Below are 6,000 nucleotides of genomic sequence, written 5' to 3' on the forward strand. Positions count from 1 at the left end.
TCATTTTACTAAAAAAGTAGCACATGAAGGTATATCTTTTATTACATATTTGATTTAATTAAATGAAAAATAGCCTATATGCAAATTTTCACGAACTTGTAAATACAGGATCAAAACTGTATCGTATGCCCTTAAGTATGAAACTTTGTAAAGGAAAAGGAAAAAGAAAGGAAACAATACTGCAGATTTTATTCATTGAATCTCCGGCTTTTTTCTGTTCTTTGGTCAAATTGTTGTCTCGTTGACACATTCCGCATTTCCATTCTCAATTATATCATAAATCAGAATGTGATGGACGAAATTCGTATATAATAGTATATACTAGTAGTTCGTAACACTAGCGCACTTCACAGTCATGAACAATTTCAGATATTCATTTTTATCTTACCACCTACGCTTTTCTACGAATATGATTAGTTAAAAGCAATCAAGTGGAGACCGTGTCAGATATCAGATATGGAATATACATGGTCACCACATGGTTGCTTTTAACCAATCATATTCGTAATGATAGCAGGTTAGTAGGTAGGCTGGGCTTATTTCAATACACGGTTAGCAGTGGTGTTACGTCCCTTTAAAAACCAAAAGGTACTGAGAAAAAATCTCAAAGGTTGCAACAGACGATGAAATATTGAAATAAATTCATAAAACACATTTAAAACTAACAAGTTAATATTGTTGGCATTTGTATTTGAATGATCAATGTAAGTATTAATAGTTTCGTAATCCTAACGGTATTGACGACTTGGCAACTTTGATAGGTCATTAGCCTATGGTCACATGTTAAGATAGTCAGTAAGATAAATTCGTTACATAGTGTACTTGTGACGTAAAAGAAGGACGAAAGATACCAAAGGGACAGTCAAACTCATAAATAAAAAACAAACTGACAACGCCATGGCTAAAAATGAAAAGACAAACAGACAAATAATAGTACACATGACACAACATAGAAAACCAAAGAATAAACAACACGAACCCCACCAAAAACTATATATGATGTCAATAAATTGTATATGGGGATTTGATATTTGCTCTCACCCCATTTGGAATTTACGAAAGAAACCATACACATATACCTATTATACCACTAGCACACTATGTAAATTATTAAAGCTTGCAATATGGCAATACACATCTTTTTCAGAATGTCCTCAAGTAAAGTGCAGTGAACCATGTCCATATGGTCATGTGATTGACGGAAATGGATGTCAAACGTGTGAATGTGGTAAGTATAATATATACAGTGAAACCTGACTTAACCGAATCATGCATAAGCCGAAAGCTTTTTTGTTAATGTCAATGTTACTGGTGATCAATACGATTCCGGATAATAATTGAAAATGAATAACGAAGAGGAAAAGTCAGAACGATTTGGTAGAGATTTTGCTGCGATTCTGTTGAATTGAAGATCAATCAATAAAGCATTAAATATATAAATACGCAAACACTTAATATACAATCCGATGTTTCGTGCTAGACACGTATACAATATTGTGTATACAAATATTTTATTTGATTTGTAAACATTCATTTTTGTTTTTTACAGAACCTAGATGTGGAGCTGTTTGTGCTATATCCTGTCCCTTTGGTAACGTACTGGATGAAAACAACTGTCCAATATGTGAATGCAAAACAGGTAATGATGCTAAGTAGCAGTTTTAAATGAAATATGCAGTACATTTGTACCAACTGAACATAAACTTATTATGTAATATGTATTTAACATGTACGTAATTTCTGTGCCTTTTATAACTTGCTGTTCGGTATATGACAATGCTCCATGTTGAAGCTTGTACTTTGATCTATAAGAGTATTCACGTTTAACCACAAGTCATAAGGTATTGACTACTTGTACAATTGCTCTGTAAAATTCTTCTCATCAAGCCAACAATATCGAAATAGTATTTCAAAACATTGACTGTTTGGCTTGTAAACTCATAAGTTTAGAGTGAAGGCTGCAGTATTATAATAATTTACAAACTGTGACTTGAATTTTACTTAAGTATATCCTTCTCATTTACTTTCTTTCTTTAGGATGTGCAGGTAATGTTGAACCAAAGCCTTTAACCAGCTGTGGTGCAGGTCAACAAAGATGTCCCCCTCAATATCAATGCAACACACCTCCTTTAGGTCGCAGTGGAGTATGCTGTCCTTATGGTATGTTCTTCTTTGTGCAAGAAAAAAAAATCAACCAAACACTCACTCAATTACATCTATTTATTAAATAAAACGATTAACACAGCCCTAAAACTACCAAAACGGCATTTGTCATATTGGTGACCTCGTCCTAGTCATCTTATGAATCACGTGATCTATATTGCTTTTCGGCCCGGTCCGATTCTGAAATTTATGATTCATTACTAGTCCGTATTGGAAATATTGCCCCTATATTCACATCAGTGCCAGTCCGTATTTTAGTCGATTTTGGGTGTTCTGTTAGTTACCGTTTAGATTCATTCTCTCAGTTTGCAACTTGGCCCTCTTTATCAAACTTTGGCAGCGTACCTGGTATACATTTAGCTACAGCAATTTCGGCAAACCAAAACACCGGTATATTTAGAACATATAGTTATGTATATTCTTTATAATCTTATGCATCTATATCTTAAATGTGTATATTGTATGTAATTTTGTTTGTTTCAGTATGTCCTCAAATAAAATGCAGTCGACCATGTCCAAACGGGTATAAGTATGACGGCAATGGATGTCAGACATGTCAATGTCTACCTGGCTCTGGTGAGTTATTGTATGTTCTGTATCTTCCTCCTTTAGTAGGACCTTTCTGTATCTTTCTCCTTTATTAGGAGCATCCCCATTAGTGAGTTAGTTCCTACAAATATTGAGATTTGACGGATAGAGTTGTTGGGGAGATCAGAGTATTGACAAGTATTATATGCATTAACAATATTATAATATTAAAAAAAAAAGAGCAATAGTATTGGATTGCTGTCATATTTTATCTGTATCCCAAGCCATAATATATTGATTGAATGAATGGTGTTTGATGCTATTTTCTGGACTACTGTGCTATAAACATGATAAATAAAGTGGCTGTCAGTTTTTAATGGGTTTTTTTTTTATTTTCACGTCCAATATTTTTTTTTCATTCTTGAAGTTAGATGTTATTTGAATAACTTTATATTGAAAATTCACGTGAATGGCATGTGAATAATTCAGCTGTTAAACAAATGTCAATGTTATCGATAAGGGCAGCATCGCATATATAGTGTTATTGTTCGTTTAGTATCTAGTATTGCTCTTATTCACTACTATGTTTCTACAAATATGTCTTCTTGAATAAATTCATGTCTATTCATTATTTTTAATAGCCCAATTGAGAATTGATCAAGTTGTAATTGAATAATACGTTGCAATTCTAAAAGACCTTGTTTTCTATTTAAAGCGATGAACAATATAGACGGTGCCATCCTCAGTTAGAATAGCTATAAGTGGGGTGTAAATGGGGGTTTACATAATAGATAAAACTGGACAAAAAAAAGGAAAAATAAAGGTCAATAAGTACAAATTGTAGAGAAAAAAGGCCAAACATATTTTCGCAAAATTTATAAGAATAGATAAAAACGGCTTAAAATCAAAGAACATAGATTTAACAGACTCTAATCCACATCAGACAAAAATTAACAAAAATAGTTTCATGTTAAAAATATGGTTTCAATAACATTAATGATACCAATTTTCCTGCACCAGATGCGCATTTCGACAATACATGTCTCTTAAGTGATGCTCGTGGTCAAAATATTTGAAATCCAAAAATGAAAGCTTATATAAAAGATGAAGAGCTATAATCCAAAAGGTCCAAAAGGTATAGCCGAATCCGTAAAAGGAGGATTAAAAAATAATAGTAAAAAATATTGATAATTCTCTGTAGTGGGGACCGAAATCATACAAACAGAAATCGGTTTTCCAAAAGCAAACACAATACTTCTATTGAATTACATTTAATTGAATGAAAAGTACTCTAATTTTTTTTATATTACATATGCATATGTCTTAAAGCTTGTGAAAAGGACACACCTCACGGAACATGTAGACTTGGACCATTTCCGAGTACATCATGTCCAGTGGGATCATACTGTAAAGACCCATACTGCTGTAGAATTCGTAAGTATTTGTTTTCGCCCATGAAATTATCAATTTTAACGAAAGCACTATTTATTTACAATAAGATTTATTGATGAGTCTTAAATGTATGTAGACTAAAGGCGCGTCTGGCGAATTGAATTATCGTCCTGAAACCTTTAATAACTTTTAGGATATACCGAGTACGCTCCCTTTAAAGAGATTTCCCTTTTTCACACTTCCATCCGTCTTTTCTCAATTTTATAAACCAAATATTTGAAAATAAACTAGAGCTGCTAAAAAACGTTACCAAACGTTGCCTGCGAGAAAAGAAAAATAACTAAAATACTGCACTCCGAGGAAAATTCAAAACGGAAAGTCCCTAAACAAAAGGCAAAACCAATATAACTGAATTTCGTGACCGGCTGACATTTTTCAAAAAAAATATTGTGAAAACTAAAACTAAATTAGAAGCCAACTTTGGATCACCTTTTGATGTAAGAGCACCAGTAATATATGTGTTCATGTAATCTTGGTACACTATAAGAAAATACAGTTTCCATCTTACTTTCATTGAAAAAAAGTTGAAATCTACGGAAGCCTTTTAAGGCGATGATAATTGACTTTTACAATTTGATATAACAAATTAATAATTTGATATAACAGATTGTCAATTTGATATAACAGATTGTCAATTTGATATAACAAATTATTAATTTGATATGACAGATTATCAATTTCATAAACCAAATTATTAATTTGATTTAAACCATTGTGGTGACGTCATCCTATTCATTTACCGTGGATTCTTTTTCTAGAATCAACGCTTCCTTAATCCGTCGCTGAAATGGACTCACCATTTTTTTATTCTTTTGTTTCCTTTGTGTGCCTTATTACATTAAGGTTGAATTGGCCAATTTACTGATTTCTGTTCAGTAATGGAATTATTTTAAAATACAATATACAATACTAGGCAATCTTATCGTATGAGTTGGTTGCCACGAGGTTTGATGGTTATGCTCAATGGGTTAAAACTTGTCGTCTTAGGTTAGAATCCTGGTATTTTTTGGTTGTTGTCCCTATTTTTTGGTTTTCCTATTTTGATTCTTCTTTTTTAAGTTATTGTGGATATTTTGTTTAATAAAAGCGAGTTTGGTCGTTTATTATCGGATCATTGTTAGCTATTCCACATGTTTCAAACCAAAATATTTGCATTATAAGTGTCAATTTTTGTTTTATAAATCAATATAGTATGATTTTATCTATTATTCGCAAATTTTTATATTAGAAAATCGTGATGTGTCTAGAATAAGACATCTGGTTAGAAATTACGGAAACATGCCTTATATATCTGCTATATATATGTTTTTGTCAAGTTGTTGTCCCCGGCTTTGACACATTCCCCATTTTTATTCTAATAAGATCAAATATGTCTCATTTTGTCAAAACATGTATTGTTCAGATGCCTGATAAATGAAAATCTTTAAGGACAGAAGTGTTGTGTAAAACATGTGTTTGTATTGTTTTAACCATTTCAAATTGTAATATATAGTTTATTGTAATGCATCGTTTGTCACGATCACATGGTTATTTAAACTCACTTACAATACCTTCTAATTAAGAATAGGCTTTAATTTTGAAAAGACATTATCACAATAGTTTAAGTTATAGATACAATGGATAAACGTTGATTCATGAAAAACAAACGTTTGTCACGATCACATGGTTATTTAAACTCACTTACAATACCTTCTAATTAAGAATAGGCTTTAATTTTGAAAAGACATTATCACAATAGTTTAAGTTATAGATACAATGGATAAACGTTGATTCATGAAAAACAAACCAGCTAAATTAAAATAAAAAATAGGGACAATAGGGATTTTTAACAATCCACATCATGGTTTCTTTTTCAAG

The 6,000-nt window shown here is 31.8% G+C and overlaps 1 long non-coding RNA gene across 1 annotated transcript; it reads left to right on the forward strand.

Annotated features, from left to right (window-relative positions):
- Positions 1 to 1,528: 1,528 nt before the first annotated feature.
- On the forward strand, positions 1,529 to 2,692 carry LOC134719815 (uncharacterized). Its single transcript, XR_010107708.1, has 3 exons — positions 1,529 to 1,639; positions 2,038 to 2,160; positions 2,647 to 2,692. It is a non-coding gene; the product is annotated as an uncharacterized LOC134719815 (long non-coding RNA).
- The last annotated feature ends 3,308 nt before the right edge of the window (positions 2,693 to 6,000 follow it).

The sequence above is a fragment of the Mytilus trossulus genome, chromosome 5, assembly GCF_036588685.1.
Source record: "Mytilus trossulus isolate FHL-02 chromosome 5, PNRI_Mtr1.1.1.hap1, whole genome shotgun sequence".
Lineage (NCBI taxonomy): Eukaryota > Metazoa > Mollusca > Bivalvia > Mytilida > Mytilidae > Mytilus > Mytilus trossulus.